Source organism: Barbatula barbatula (assembly GCF_947034865.1).
Source record: "Barbatula barbatula genome assembly, chromosome: 9".
Classification (NCBI taxonomy): domain Eukaryota; kingdom Metazoa; phylum Chordata; class Actinopteri; order Cypriniformes; family Nemacheilidae; genus Barbatula; species Barbatula barbatula.
This window is the reverse complement of record NC_136772.1, coordinates 13,459,364-13,476,646: the sequence shown is the minus strand read 5'-3', so window position 1 is coordinate 13,476,646 and position 17,283 is coordinate 13,459,364.

Genomic DNA, 17,283 nt, shown 5'->3' with positions numbered 1-17,283 from the left:
GGAAGACGGCATCTGTGGCTATGGGGGTGGAGTGGTTAGGTTTGTAATCACTGATGGCCTGGATGCCCTGCCACATGCGTCGAGGGTCAGAATTGGAAAAATGCTCCTCTAGCTTCAGCTTATAGCAGTGCTTGGCCTTTTTGATGCCCCTCTTCAGGTTTGCCCTAGAAGTACTATAGGCATGTGCATCATCCGATCGGAAGGCAGTGTTACGTGCTTTCAACAGGAGGCGCACTTCCTTGTTCATCCATGGCTTCTGATTAGGGTACGTGGTGATCTGCTTCTGGGTTGTGACACTATCAATGGTGGAATTTATGTAGTCCAAAACAGAAGAGGTGTAGCTGTTGATGTCCGTGTGAGAGCCACTGGTGGCCTGAGAAGCAAACAGACTCCAGTCTGTGTGTAGAAACCTTTCCTGGAGTGTAAAGTCTGCCCCCGCAGGCCACACCTTGATGGTCTTCACTGATGGCTTCACACGATTAATGAGGTTAATGTACTTGGGGGTGAGGAACAAAGAAAGGTGATCAGATTGTCCCAGGTGGGGGAGGGGTGTCGCGGCGTAAGCTTTAGCCATGTTTGTGTAGACATGGTCCAAAGTTTTGTTTCCTCTTGTGTGGCAGGAAACATGCTGATGAAATTTAGGGAGCACTGTCTTTAAGTTTGAGTGATTAAAATCTCCCGCAACAATAAATGCAGCCTCCGGGTGAGCAGTCTGTTGTTTACTGATGGCTGCATGAAGTTCTTTCATAGCAAGCTTGGCATCAGCATCCGGTGGAATATAAGCTGCCGTTATAATGGTGGAAGTGAATTCCCGTGGCAGATAAAACGGTCTACATTTAACCATGAGAAACTCAAGGTTAGCCGAGCAGTGTCTCCCGACAATAACAGAGTTCGTGCACCAAGTTTTGTTGATGTAGATGCACAATCCACCTCCTCTTGTCTTACCGGATTCCTCTGCCGTTCTATCCGCCCGGTGTGTGTTGTAGCCCGCTAACTCAATAGCGTTGTCCGGTATACCGCTGTGAAGCCATGTTTCCGTGAAGATTATGACATTGCAGTTCAAAAGTCTTTTGCTGTTGATGATGCGGAGTCTGATCTCGTCCATTTTGTTCACTAATGATCGAACATTAGCAAGGAAAATGCTGGGTAAAGAGAGCCGGTGTGGTGTTAGCTTTAGCCTAGCTCTTAGCCCTCCGCGCTTCCCCCGCCTTTGTTTACGATCTCGACGCCGCCGACGAGCACTTCCGCCCGGCCATGTGAGGTGCGCAGCATCGGATGTTCTGACGATCTCAGGGACGAGTTTAATGTTGCTGATGCAACTTCCGGACATGCGTAAACTGATATCCAAAAGCTCCTGTCGGGTGTACGATGTAAATGCACAACTGTTCTGGACGAACAGACCCGAGATGAGCAAGAAATACACTATATAAAAGCTAAAACTGGAGAGACGCTGAGCCTCGCGATGTACTCGCGCCGCCATCTTGGTCTTTTATTCATGATTACGTAGACATGCTAAAATTTCAAGGCCACACACTACACATTACACATTACACATGACATTACACATTTCATAAAATTTACATTTAGTCATTGTAATGGAAATTTTCTAGTCTAGCTTCTTGATGTGTCTGTCTATATGTTTACGAAGTGTTTTTCTATGTTTTCTTTTCTAATGTTATCATGTTTTTCTCTAAATACGTCATACCACTCTGCCTTTGCCCTCGAGCAGAGGCCAAGATGTTCTGTTTGGAATAACGGAACTTCCCGTAAACCAGCTCGGGATTCTTGTTAGGGGGCAAAGGGAGGGGGTGTCACGTTTTTAATCATATATATATACTCTGGGTGCAGGAGGAAAGAGCGCCTTTGCTCTGCACCATGCTCATTGCTCATGATGCAGATTAAACGACAATAAAATACTTTGCAAAGTACTTGATGTCTCTGTATATTGCGTTTGTCAAAATTGACTCACCTTGATTAAGGAATAAGAAAATTCCACAACAATTTGGCGACGAAGTATGGGATCACAAGGCTGACGGAGAACGGACTAGAGTTGACTGATCATCCTGGACATAGCAAATCCAGCTCTAACCCCATACAGGGACGAGAGAACTCTACTCCGGACCCCAAGCTGACGTGATCCCAAAAGAACTCAGTGCAAGGCACAAAAAGGAAAAGTGGTGAGTCAGATAGATTTCTGAACAGTCTGGAACAAAAGGGGAGACTACTTAGCGCTAAACAGTCTGGGGGACTGCTTAAAACAGTCTGGTTAAAGAGGGGAGACTACTCAGAATCGAGAGATTCTAAACAGTCTGGGGGACTGCTTAAAAATGTCTGGTTAAAGAGGGGAGACTACTCAGAATCGAGAGAGATTCTAAACAGTCTGGGGGACTACTAAGAAATGATATGGATAAACCAACATACAGAGAAATGAGGAAAAATTGGGGAACGGGAAGTTTACAAGGTGTACCCTATTTAATAGAAAAAGCTAACTTTCCAGAAAACGGTACATTTAGTACCACAAAATTAGAGAAAATAAGAGAACATATGGGGAAAAAAGACATATTTAAAATGTCCAAAAAAGAAAGGGAAAAATATGATGAAGCGTGTAAATGTTTAGAGTTATGGGAGAGGGAAGCAAATAGACGTGACTATGTTTTTAAAGAAAAGGCATTGGAAGAACTGCCACCACCGAAAACTCCATTGTACCCTGTTTTGCTTGAATATAATGACTATATATAATATGATATAATATAAATGAATTTAACCCCTCTGTCTTCTTTACCCCCATCTATGACTTGTTACAAACACCAACCGGAGGATGATTGTGTCCCTCCTCACCGACATCTGAACCCGATTGAGGCAGCTCCCGTGCCCCCACCAGTGTCTCCACCAGCACCAGTGCCACACATGCCACAGCCCGTGGTGTGTCAAAAGCAGGAAAGAGCGCAACCAGCACCGACGTATAAAGAACTTTTGACATTTTGCAAAGAATTCTCACCCTCAATGAAAAAATTAGAGAGACTGTTGAAAGTCAAACTGAAATCATCTGACCTAAGAAAGTTACAGGGTAAATGGCCTGTGGAGGAAGTATTTAAAGAACATTCTGGACTTCAACCTGATTCAGACGGACCAGACATTGGTCCGTTCATAGGACATCTCAGATCCACTTTTCTGCGAATCTCAGAGAAGAGCTGAGACGAGAAGTGGAAAAATCGTGCATCGAGCCAGATCGTGCGAGAATAAGCGAGATCGTCCGTCATGCTGTACACGCCGAAAGACAAACAGGCAAGAAAGAGCTTCAGAAGAAAAACACACAAGATAAAGAACTCCACATGGCTCTAATGAATATCGGAGTAGAGCATGGAGGAAGAGGAAACGGGAGGAGAGGAGGTCAGTGGCGTGGACGTGGAAGAGGAGGTTTTAAACCCTCTAGCACCTATGATCCAGAGAAATGTTTCAATTGCGGAAAGACGGGGCACTGGCGAAATGATTGTCCTGAGCCTCTGAGATCGCGGAGATCAAGAGAAAAGGTAGATGGAAGTGAGGAGGTGAGGCATCATTCCGAGGGGGGTGAGTATGATTTCCCTTAGCATATTAATGGACTTTCGAAACTCGAGTCCTGCGTGTTCAAAAATTTGAAGAAAAGTCAAAGAGATCGTTTTTCCCAATAAGTTTAAGTAGAATTTATTATCAGATGTAAAAGCTTCTTCCAGCTGGGGTTGTCTCTCAAACATATACATGAGCCGAACAACTGAATACACACTTCCAGGTTACAAGTATTTATAAAATATGTGACGTCGATTCTCTCTTCGGGCTGGTCTGATCTTCGAGTGGTTATAATCAGTTTTTGCAGAGGTAACGTCAACGGAGAAAGTAGAGAGAGAGAGGTCAGTATGGTCTTTTGACTTGTGCCATTTTCTCTCAGCTGACCGGAGGCTGGTGCGATGCTCACGTGGTACATCCGATAACCAGGGAGCAGACAGGGATGCACGGGCTGGTCCAGATGTAAGAGGGCATATGTTGTCCAAGCAGGATGTAAGCGTGGAACACAGAGTGTCTGTGGCACTGTTGGTATTCAAAAGAGAGAGCTCCTCAGACGGGGGGAGTGCAGACAAGACAGCAGAGGAAAAGCAGGAGGGAGGGACCGTAGGTAGCGCCAGAAAGTGACCAGCGGTAAGACATCTGCGTTGTCTGGAGCGGTGAGGTCGGGGGTGACAAAGAAGTGATCAGACGTGTGCAGCGGAGTGACCTGAGAGTGATGAGTGGAGCATTTCTCGAATCATCCTTGTCATTTGCAAAACAGTAAGTGCATTTCTGGTTTTGATTGTTTGATTGCAAGAGACGGCACATGATTCACGTTAACGCTTTTACTGTTTGTACAATAATTTATTGACAGACAGTGTCATTGTGATGCAGACAGGAAAAGACAGCACTGCATAGCACAAACAAATGTAGAAATCTGAACATAAGACAATCTCCTTAGGGAAAACTGTACATGCAGTGCAGTGGAATTACAGTGCAGTCTTCCTACACCTCCTGACGTTCCTGTCTTTTGGGCAACGGATTCTCATCCACATCACAACAAATATCTTCTCTTGCGATACAGCGTGAAAATCATCTTTCAGAGTGTCTAATCCAGCCTCTGCAGGCATCAGCTGTGATGTCATCACACGTTACATCCATGGCAGCCAGAAGGGTCATCTGTGTATGCGGCTGGCGATCATATACTTTTAATCTTCATGCTGAGAAAAATTCCTCAACGTGGTTGAGTAGGGTGAAAGGAACTCCACCAGCATCCTGTTGTGGGCCGCAAACAATTGCCTGATGATGTTGGAGCGATGGAAACTGACATTGTCCCAAACTAACACGTACTTTGGCAGGTCATCTCCAATCTGCCCCCTCTCTTGTTCAGGGATGAGATCCCTGTAGAGAGTGTCAAAAGACTGTTTAGGTGTGAAAAGGGGCCGTCTGCAACACAGTGAAGTTGTCTTGCAGTCCTATGTGGAAAGAATATAGCAATGCAAAACACTAAATTGAGTAAAATAAAATGCCACCGTTTACTTAAAGTATACTTACTGTATATTGTAAAACTAGTGCTTAAATGTCGTGGGGATTATACTATTCTACAGAGACCCATTATAATGCATTTTGATCAACATGACATAAGCAATTGATAATGTAGGAATCTGCACAGAATTTTGTCATAATCATTTGCATGGATGTACCAAAGCATTTGCAACTTGTTCAAAGAAATTAGAAAATGCTTGTTTGATGTGCACACGTGACACAAGGATGTAAGGATTGAACAAGAAGTTTTGAGAATTTCAAATCGGATCAGAGAAATGTACCAAATTGACTTAGAAAAAACTGTATTTAAAGTGGGGGGGTTACTTTTGGGGCAGTTTTGTTTCACCCAAGTGTCCCATTTCCACCCCTCTCAAACTAATGCATGGATGCATATAGCCAGAAACAATTCATTTGATGCATGCAAAGAAGCAACACTGTGTGTCTCATGAAGCATTTATTCATGGTACGTAGACATGCTAAAATTTCAAGGCCACACACTACACATTACACATTACACATGACATTACACATTTCATAAAATTTACATTTAGTCATTGTAATGGAAATTTTCTAGTCTAGCTTCTTGATGTGTCTGTCTATATGTTTACGAAGTGTTTATCTATGTTTTCTTTTCTAATGTTATCATGTTTTTCTCTAAATACGTCATACCACTCTGCCTTTGCCCTCGAGCAGAGGCCAAGATGTTCTGTTTGGAATAACGGAACTTCCCGTAAACCAGCTCGGGATTCTTGTTAGGGGGCAAAGGGAGGGGGTGTCACGTTTTTAATCATATATATACTCTGGGTGCAGGAGGAAAGAGCGCCTTTGCTCTGCACCATGCTCATTGCTCATGATGCAGATTAAACGACAATAAAATACTTTGCAAAGTACTTGATGTCTCTGTATATTGCGTTTGTCAAAATTGACTCACCTTGATTAAGGAATAAGAAAATTCCACAACAATTTGGCGACGAAGTATGGGATCACAAGGCTGACGGAGAACGGACTAGAGTTGACTGATCATCCTGGACATAGCAAATCCAGCTCTAACCCCATACTAACCCCATACAGGGACGAGAGAACTCTACTCCGGACCCCAAGCTGACGTGATCCCAAAAGAACTCAGTGCAAGGCACAAAAAGGAAAAGTGGTGAGTCAGATAGATTTCTGAACAGTCTGGAACAAAAGGGGAGACTACTTAGCGCTAAACAGTCTGGGGGACTGCTTAAAACAGTCTGGTTAAAGAGGGGAGACTACTCAGAATCGAGAGATTCTAAACAGTCTGGGGGACTGCTTAAAACAGTCTGGTTAAAGAGGGAAGACTACTCAGAATCGAGAGAGATTCTAAACAGTCTGGGGGACTACTAAGAAATGATATGGATAAACCAACATACAGAGAAATGAGGAAAAATTGGGGAACGGGAAGTTTACAAGGTGTACCTTATTTAATAGAAAAAGCTAACTTTCCAGAAAACGGTACATTTAGTACCACAAAATTAGAGAAAATAAGAGAACATATGGGGAAAAAAGACATATTTAAAATGTCCAAAAAAGAAAGGGAAAAATATGATGAAGCGTGTAAATGTTTAGAGTTATGGGAGAGGGAAGCAAATAGACGTGACTATGTTTTTAAAGAAAAGGCATTGGAAGAACTGCCACCACCGAAAACTCCATTGTACCCTGTTTTGCTTGAATATAATGATTTAACCCCTCTGTCTTCTTTACCCCCATCTATGACTTGTTACAAACACCAACCGGAGGATGATTGTGTCCCTCCTCACCGACATCTGAACCCGATTGAGGCAGCTCCCGTGCCCCCACCAGTGTCTCCACCAGCACCAGTGCCACACATGCCACAGCCCGTGGTGTGTCAAAAGCAGGAAAGAGCGCAACCAGCACCGACGTATAAAGAACTTTTGACATTTTGCAAAGAATTCTCACCCTCAATGAAAAAATTAGAGAGACTGTTGAGTCAAACTGAAACCATCTGACCTAAGAAAGTTACAGGGTAAATGGCCTGTGGAGGAAGTATTTAAAGAACATTCTGGACTTCAACCTGATTCAGACGGACCGGACATTGGTCCGTTCATAGGACATCTCAGATCCACTTTTCTACGAATCTCAGAGAAGAGCTGAGACGAGAAGTGGAAAAATCGTGCATCGAGCCAGATCGTGCGAGAATAAGCGAGATCGTCCGTCATGCTGTACACGCCGAAAGACAAACAGGCAAGAAAGAGCTTCAGAAGAAAAACACACAAGATGAAGAACTCCACATGGCTCTAATGAATATCGGAGTAGAGCATGGAGGAAGAGGAAACGGGAGGAGAGGAGGTCAGTGGCGTGGACGTGGAAGAGGAGGTTTTAAACCCTCTAGCACCTATGATCCAGAGAAATGTTTCAATTGCGGAAAGACGGGGCACTGGCGAAATGATTGTCCTGAGCCTCTGAGATCGCGGAGGTCAAGAGAAAAGGTAGATGGAAGTGAGGAGGTGAGGCATCATTCCGAGGGGGGTGAGTATGATTTCCCTTAGCATATTAATGGACTTTCGAAACTCGAGTCCTGCGTGTTCAAAAATTTGAAGAAAAGTCAAAGAGATCGTTTTTCCCAATAAGTTTAAGTAGAATTTATTATCAGATGTAAAAGCTTCTTCCAGCTGGGGTTGTCTCTCAAACATATACATGAGCCGAACAACTGAATACACACTTCCAGGTTACAAGTATTTATAAAATATGTGACGTCGATTCTCTCTTCGGGCTCCTCCCCTTCATCGGGCGGGCGTTCAATCCTCCGGAACCAATCACCTCGGGACATGTTAATCTGACTCCATTCTCCCCCAACTATTGGCCCCTGCAAAACATTTTGAAAATAGCCGGTCCTGCCGAGAGATGCGATTGACGCACACACACACTTGTTATCTGAGACCCTGCTTCTGCATACCTCAGTGCTCGTGTTACACACTTCTGCCAACTAGTTTTCAAGACAAAAAACCCAGCACAGCATGGACATATATTTGACAGTAAACATGAATTTATAATACATAAAACATCATAATCTCAATAATATGCAATGAAGAAATGCTTTTTCCTACTGTATGCAATGAAGATCTGCTTAGCTCACATTCCATGATGAATGAAAACGCTTTCTGAACTTTGCTAAAATGCACAATGCTCGTGTGCAACAAACTGCTTGATTTTTTGATAGATTCAGGGGCAACAAATAGCCTACTGTGATTCACAAGAAGTGTTTAAATTTGCCAGAGTCTAAACTAGCTGTGTTTTCCCTAAATGCTAGTGGCTCTAATGTAGAATAATTTATGTCAAAAGGGTGCAATGCGAGTTGGGGAGTGTCAAATTTCAACACAGGTTTCTCATGTCTGACTGCTGCCCGATTGATTTGCTGTGCAGAGTCATAATGTGTATGATGACAGATTGAGCATGATACCAACACGACCCGTGTGCAGCGCTCGTACAGCTGTACGATGTAATATTGAATTACGTAAGTATGATGTAGAATGTATTGCCTCACAGAGCCTCATGACGTTGATTGCAATGGTGTGGGGAGCTGTGGGTGTTTTGCTGCCAAATATGCGCATGCCATAGAATGGGTTAAAAGGGACGACATGCAATATTCAAATTTGTTGCACGCCCATCGTGAGAATCATGCCTGTCTGTCAGCAACAAGGGGACTTGAAGTGTTTTCACACACAAAAAGATTAATGAAGAAATTTTGGGAAGGTGCCCGTACAACTTTGGGGAACAGGAAAATATTATGTTGGGTTGATTAGGAACTGTGAACCTGTTGTGATAACGCCCAAGGGTAATTTCCATCCACGCAAACAGCAATTCCCCCTCAAAACAGAAGCCTCAAATCAGAAGACCTCAATGGCATAAGGCTAATATTTACTGAGTTTAAAAAGAATAAAAAAGAAAAAAGAGGCATAGTTGTGCCATGTCCAAATTTACCGGTGGGCAGGCCTTTGTTTCCAGTTTAAAAGATAAGAGAAAAAAAAAACACAAACTAAATGTCTCCAAAGTCCAGCTGGCAAAACAAGTTGTTTGTTTTTTGGGTCACGAAAATACTGACCGCGGCAGACAGCTGTCCGCAAAGCGTGTCTGCAATTACAGACATCGCAAGTCCAAAAGCAAAGAAGCAATTGATATCATTTTTAGGGACCATTTCTCTGCTCAGACAGCAGAGCTCATTGCACTCACACGCGCATGGGAATTAGAGAAGAATAAAAATGTAGACATTCACACAGATAGTAGATATACATTTGGTATAACTCATGATTTTGGCACACTGTGGAAACACAGAAACTTTGTAAAAGATGATGGTAAAAACATTCTTAATCACACATAGGTTGCTGATATGCTATCTGCCCTTCTTCTCCCATCAGCCATTGTTGTGTGTAACTGTGACGCACACACTTTTGTATCTGAAACAATTTTTTTGCAGGAAGCCGACGGCTGACCTTGCAGCAAAGCAAGCAACATCAGAGACAGACAGATTTTCTCCAGAAATCACTAACAAAACTCTTTCTCTTGCAGAGATGCAAACATTTTGCAGAACCAGCTGAGCGTGCACTCTGGAAGGAGTGCTCATGTAAATACACTGACAATGTTTGGGGAGGCCCAAATGGCCTCACCTGTTTGCCAAAACATTCTTTACCTGCTTTTGCGATTTTGACGCATGGCCTAGACCACGCGTCAAAAGGGGGGATGTTACAAGCAATGTGTTTTTGTGTTTTTGCTCTCAAAATATTTGTGCAGGTCAAAGGAGCAGTAGCAAACGGAGCTGACAAATCATTCCACAGCTTCCAGCCAGGAGACTTCCAAGTAGTCAAAGATTTCAGGAGGAAGTCGTGGGAAAGACACACCTCCCACAGCAAAAAGGTGTCCAAGGAGGGGCAACTCCAACCGTATGGCTCTTCGCAATGGTCGTGCTGACTGAAGCGACAGGAGGGGCACTATTGGTGCTCGCAAAGGGAATCAACTGTTCGAGTCGGGGACACATCGAACCCTGAGAAATTAGAGATTATAGAATTTTGTTTCTGTCTAACACTATATTCCAAGTTTATTAAAATGGTATGGGGAGGGACAGTGTTACCCTAATTCTGCTAGGTACTGGGGAACAAATATGTATTTGTGTAGAGGTACGTGTACCTCAGTTGATGTTCTGGATAAGGCAACAAAATTTGAAAATGTGGGCAATTATGTCCCCTGGAACGGCCAAATAAAAAGGAAAAAGACTAGCTCTAACTCAGAAAAATTTAAATTATCAGGGAACCGGATGATATGACTAACAGTCTGTTGAAAAGGTGGAATAGCTAAAGTTGGGGAGTGGGGCTGAAGCAGGTGGTGTTACCAATTCTAGTGGGATTTTAAGAACTGTTTAGATAGAAGAATGAAACCTGTAAGAGAAAGGGCGTTGCTCATCTTACATGGTCAAAGTATAAAGATTTTGGTTATCATATATGATAAAAGGGGGGAATGTAATGGAAATTTTCTAGTCTAGCTTCTTGATGTGTCTGTCTATATGTTTACGAAGTGTTTATCTATGTTTTCTTTTCTAATGTTATCATGTTTTTCTCTAAACACGTCATACCACTCTGCCTTTGCCCTCGAGCAGAGGCCAAGATGTTCTGTTTGGAATAACGGAACTTCCCGTAAACCAGCTCGGGATTCTTGTTAGGGGGCAAAGGGAGGGGGTGTCACGTTTTTAATCATATATATACTCTGGGTGCAGGAGGAAAGAGCGCCTTTGCTCTGCACCATGCTCATTGCTCATGATGCAGATTAAACGACAATAAAATACTTTGCAAAGTACTTGATGTCTCTGTATATTGCGTTTGTCAAAATTGACTCACCTTGATTAAGGAATAAGAAAATTCCACAACATCATTTAGCAGACGTTTTTATCCAAAGCGACTTACAGACGAGGAAACATTGGAAGCAATTATAACAATATAGGCAACAAAATGCATAAGTTAATTAAATCCAGTCCATTAAAGCCTAGCACAGTATACAAAGCTAAGAATAGTGAGGTAAGTAAAAAAAAAATTTTTTAAGAAGACAGAAAATAATAAGAGGTTAAAATCAGTCATCTACATTTTGACGGAAGATATGCATTTTCACACATTTCCTCTTTGAAAGCAGTGGGAAATGTCCCAGTGGTGAGCAAAGAGTTGATGATGCGGGTCAGACCAGGCACAACTGCTGGAGAGATGGCATGGAGGAGATGGGTGGGGATGGGATCCAGTGGGCAGGTGGTAGGGTGGTTGGAACCAATGACCTTGGAAACATCATCTTCAGACATAGGAGAAAAGGCGGGTGATGGTGGTGTAGAAAATTGGCTATTGATGGCGGTAGTTTTCTTTACGAAGAACGATGCAAAATCATCAGCCGTTAACTCCGATGAATGTGTGGGAGCAGGCGGACAGAGGAGAGCAGAGAAGGTTTTTAAGAGTGTGCGAGAGTCAGGAGAGTTGCTGATCTTCGAGTGGTTATAATCAGTTTTTGCAGAGGTGACGTCAACGGAGAAAGTAGAGAGAGAGAGGTCAGTATGGTCTTTTGACTTGTGTCATTTTCTCTCAGCTGACCGGAGGCTGGTGCGATGCTCACGTGGTACATCCGATAACCAGGGGGCAGACAGGGATGCACGGGCTGGTCCAGATGTAAGAGGGCATATGTTGTCCAAGCAGGATGTAAGCGTGGAACACAGAGTGTCTTTGGCACTGTTGGCATTCAAAAGAGAGAGCTCCTCAGAGGGGGGGAGTGCAGACAAGACAGCAGAGGAAAAGCAGGAGGGAGGGACCGTAGGTAGCGCCGGAAAGTGACCAGCGGTAAGACATCTGCGTTGTCTGGAGCGGTGAGGTCGGGGGTGACAAAGAAGTGATCAGACGTGTGCAGCGGAGTGACCTGAGAGTGATGAGTGGAGCATTTCTCGAATCATCCTTGTCATTTGCAAAACAGTAAGTGCATTTCTGGTTTTGATTGTTTGATTGCAAGAGACGGCACATGATTCACGTTAACGCTTTTACTGTTTGTACAATAATTTATTGACAGACAGTGTCATTGTGATGCAGACAGGAAAAGACAGCACTGCATAGCACAAACAAATGTAGAAATCTGAACATAAGACAATCTCCTTAGGGAAAACTGTACATGCAGTGCAGTGGAATTACAGTGCAGTCTTCCTACACCTCCTGACGTTCCTGTCTTTTGGGCAACGGATTCTCATCCACATCACAACAAATATCTTCTCTTGCGATGCAGCGTGAAAATCATCTTTCAGAGTGTCTAAACCAGCCTCTGCAGGCATCAGCTGTGATGTCATCACACGTTACATCCATGGCAGCCAGAAGGGTCATCTGTGTATGCGGCTGGCGATCATATACTTTTAATCTTCATGCTGAGAAAAATTCCTCAACGTGGTTGAGTAGGGTGAGAGGAACTCCACCAGCATCCTGTTGTGGGCCGCAAACCATTGCCTGATGATGTTGGAGCGATGGAAACTGACATTGTCCCAAACTAACACGTACTTTGTAGAGAGTGTCAAAATACTGTTTAGGTGTGAAAAGGGGCCGTCTGCAACACAGTGAAGTTGTCTTGCAGTCCTATGTGGAAAGAATATAGCAATGCAAAACACTAAATTGAGTAAAATAAAATGCCACTGTTTACTTAAAGTATACTTACTGTATATTGTAAAACTAGTGCTTAAATGTCGTGGGGATTATACTATTCTACAGAGACCCATTATAATGCATTTTGATCAACATGACATAAGCAATTGATAATGTAGGAATCTGCACAGAATTTTGTCATAATCATTTGCATGGATGTACCAAAGCATTTGCAACTTGTTCAAAGAAATGAGAAAATACTTGTTTGATGTGCACACGTGACACAAGGATGTAAGGATTGAACAAGAAGTTTTGAGAATTTCAAATCGGATCTGAGAAATGTACCAAATTGACTTAGAAAAAACTGTATTTAAAGTGGGGGGGGTACTTTTGTTTCACCCAAGTGTCCCATTTCCACCCCTCTCAAACTAATGCATGGATGCATATAGCCAGAAACAATTAATTTGATGCATGCAAAGAAGCAACACTGTCTGTCTCAAGAAGCATTTATTCATGATTACGTAGACATGCTAAAATTTCAAGGCCACACACTACACATTACACAAAATTTACATTTAGTCATTTAGCAGACGTTTTTATCCAAAGCGCCTTACAGACGAGGAAACATTGGAAGCAATTATAACAATAGAGGCAACAAAATGCATAAGTTAATTGAATCCAGTCCATTTAAGCCTAGCACAGTATACAAAGCTAAGAATAGTGAGGTAACTAAAAAAATATTTTTTTAAGAAGACAGAAAAGAATTAGAGGTTAAAATCAGTCATCTACATTTTGACAGAAGATATGCATTTTCACGCACTACACCGGCCTGTAGTGTTCTAGCAGTGTAAGGTTGAGAGTGGGTTTCTTCAGTAGCGGTGTGATGCAGGCCTCTTTGAACGCAGTGTGAAATGTCCCAGTGGTGAGCGAAGAGTTTATGATGTGTGTCAGACCATGCACAACTGCTGGAGAGATGGCATGGAGGAGATGGGTGGGGATGGGATCCAGTGGGCAGGTGGTAGGGTGGTTGGAACCAATGACCTTGGAAACATCATTTTCAGACAGAGGAGAAAAGGCGGGTGATGGTGGTGTAGAAATCTGGCTGTTGATGGCGGTATTTTCTTTACGAAGAACGATGCAAAATCATTAGCCGTTAACTCCGATGAAGGTGTGGAAGCAGGCGGACAGAGGAGAGCAGAGAAGGTTTTTAAGAGTGTGTGAGAGTCAGGAGAGAGGTCAGTATGGTCTTTTGACTTGGGCCATTTTCTCTCAGCTGACTGGAGGCTGGTGCGATGCTCATGTGGTACATCCGATAACCAGGGGGCAGACAGGGATGCACGGGCTGGTCCAGATGTAGGAGGGCATAGGTTGTCCAAGCAGGATGTAAGCGTGGAACACAGAGTGTCTGTGGCACTGTTGGTATTCAAAAGAGAGAGCTCCTCAGAGGGGGGGAGTGCAGACAAGACAGCAGAGGAAAAGCAGGAGGGAGGGAATCCTGATGAGATCCCTGTAGAGAGCGCCAAAAGACTGTTTAGGTGTGAAAAGGGGCCGTCTGCAACACATTGAAGTTGTCTTGCAATCCTATGTGGAAAGAATTTAGTAATGCAAAACACTAAATTGAGTAAAATAAAATGCCACTGTTTACTTAAAGTATACTTAGTGTATATTGTAAAACTAGTGCTTAAATGTCATGGGGGATTATACTATTCAACAGAGACCCATTATAATGCATTTTGATCAACATGACATAAGCAATTGATAATTTAGGATTCTGCACAGAATTGTGTCATATTCACTTGCATGTATGTACCAAAGCATTTGCAACTTGTTCAAAGCAATGAGAAAATGCTTGTTTGATGTGCACAAGTGACACAAGGATGTAAGGATTGAACAAGAAGTTTTGATAATTTCAAATCGGATCTGAGAAATGTACCAAATTGACTTAGAAAAAACTGTATTTAAAGTGGGTGGAGGTACTTTTGGGGCAGTTTTGTTTCACCCAAGTGTCCCATTTCCACCCCTCTCAAACTGATGCATGGATGCACATAGCCAGAAACAATTTGTTTGATGCATGCAAAGAAGCAACACTGTGTGTCTCAAGAAGCATTTATTCATGATTACGCAAGGCCACACACTACACATTACACATGACATTACACATTTCATAAAATTTACATTTAGTCATTTAGCAGACGTTTTTATCCAAAGCGACTTACACACGAGGAAACATTGGAAGCAATTATAACAATATAGGCAACAAAATGCATAAGTTAATTAAATCCAGTCCATTAAAGCTTAGCACAGTAGACAAAAGCTAAGAATAGTGAGGTAAGTAAAAAAAATATTTTTTTAAGAAGACAGAAAAGAATTAGAGGTTAAAATCAGTCATCTACATTTTGACAGAAGATATGCATTTTCACACACCACACCTGCCTGTAGTGTTCTAGCAGAGTAAAGTTGAGAGTGGGTTTCTTCAGTAGCGGTGTGATGCAGGCCTCTTTGAACGCAGTGGGAAATGTCCCAGTGGTGAGCAAAGAGTTGATGATGTGGGTCAGACCAGGCACAACTGCTGGAGAGATGGCATGGAGGAGATGGGTGGGGATGGAATCCAGTGGGCAGGTGGTAGGGTGGTTGGAGCCAATGACCTTGGAAACATCATTTTAAGACAGAGGAGAAAAGGCGGGTGATGGTGGTGTAGAAATCTGGCTGTTGATGGCGGTAGTTTTCTTTACGAAGAACGATGCAAAATCATTAGCCGTTAACTCCGATGAAGGTGTGGGAGCAGGCGGACAGAGGAGAGCAGAGAAGGTTTTTAAGAGTGTGTGAGAGTCAGGAGAGTTGCTGATCTTCGAGTAGTTATAATCAGTTTTTGCAGAGGTGACGTCAACGGAGAAAGTAGAGAGAAGAGACTGGTAGAGAGAGAGGTCAGTAAGGTCTTTTGACTTGGGCCATTTTCTCTCAGCTGACTGGAGGCTGATGCGATGCTCACGTGGTACATCCGATAACCAGGGGGCAGACAGGGATGCACGGGCTGGTCCAGATGTAGGAGGGCATAGGTTGTCCAAGCAGGATGTAAGCGTGGAACACAGAGTGTCTGTGGCACTGTTGGTATTCAAAAGAGAGAGCTCCTCAGAGGGGGGGAGTGCAGACAAGACAGCAGAGGAAGAGCAGGAGGGAGGGAATCCTGATGAGATCCCTGTAGAGAGCGCCAAAAGACTGTTTAGGTGTGAAAAGGGGCCGTCTGCAACACATTGAAGTTGTCTTGCAATCCTATGTGGAAAGAATTTAGTAATGCAAAACACTAAATTGAGTAAAATAAAATGCCACTGTTTACTTAAAGTATACTTACTGTATATTGTAAAACTAGTGCTTAAATGTCATGGGGGATTATACTATTCAACAGAGACCCATTATAATGCATTTTGATCAACATGACATAAGCAATTGATAATGTAGGAATCTGCACAGAATTGTGTCATATTCCCTTGCATTGATGTACCAAAGCATTTGCAACTTGTTCAAAGAAATGAGAAATTCTTTGTTTGATGTGCACAAGTGACACAAGGATGTAAGTATTGAACAAGAAGTTTTGATAATTTCAAATCGGATCTGAGAAATGTACCAAATTGACTTAGAAAAAACTGTATTTAAAGTGGGTGGGGGTACTTTTGGGGCAGTTTTGTTTCACCCAAGTGTCCCATTTCCACCCCTCTCAAACTGATGCATGGATGCATATAGCCAGAAACAATTTGTTTGATGCATGCAAAGAAGCAACACTGTGTGTCTCAAGAAGTTTTTATTCATGATTACGTAGACATGCTAAAATTTCAAGGCCACACACTACACATTACACATGACATTACACATTTCATAAAATTTACATTTAGTCATTTAGCAGACGTTTTTATCCAAAGCGACTTACAGACGAGGAAACATTGGAAGCAATTATAACAATATAGGCAACAAAATGCATAAGTTAATTAAATCCAGTCCATTAAAGCCTAGCACAGTATACAAAGCTAAGAATAGTGAGGTAAGTAAAAAAAATATTTTTTTAAGAAGATAGAAAAGAATTAGAGGTTAAAATCAGTCATCTACATTTTGACAGAAGATATGCATTTTCACACACTACACCTGCCTGTAGTGTTCTAACAGTGTAAGGTTGAGAGTGGGTTTCTTCAGTAGCGGTGTGATGCAGGCAGGGTTCTAAATTAACACCCGCCAACCCGCCAAATGCGGGTAAAAATTCATTTTGGCGGGTGTTAATAAAAACTTACTAGCCAGTTTGGCCGGTGATGCATGAGGCATTACATGCATGATACATAAGGCTCTGTTCTCGGTCATTTATCCTATGCATTTATCCACCTGACAGTACTTCCTACATTTCCCAAGAACACTGTTTCGTAATGCTACGTGGTGACGTTTCATACGCCCATTGGCTGCGCGCAGTTTGTAGTGAAACCAGCGCGAGAAACCATGGAAACGAACAGAGCCAGAGCAGGGAGCAGACTGAAATACGACGGAGTTTAGCTATATAGCTAGCTAGCTAGCTAGCAAAGTAAAGTATAAAGTTAAGATTAGCTAAACTAAATGA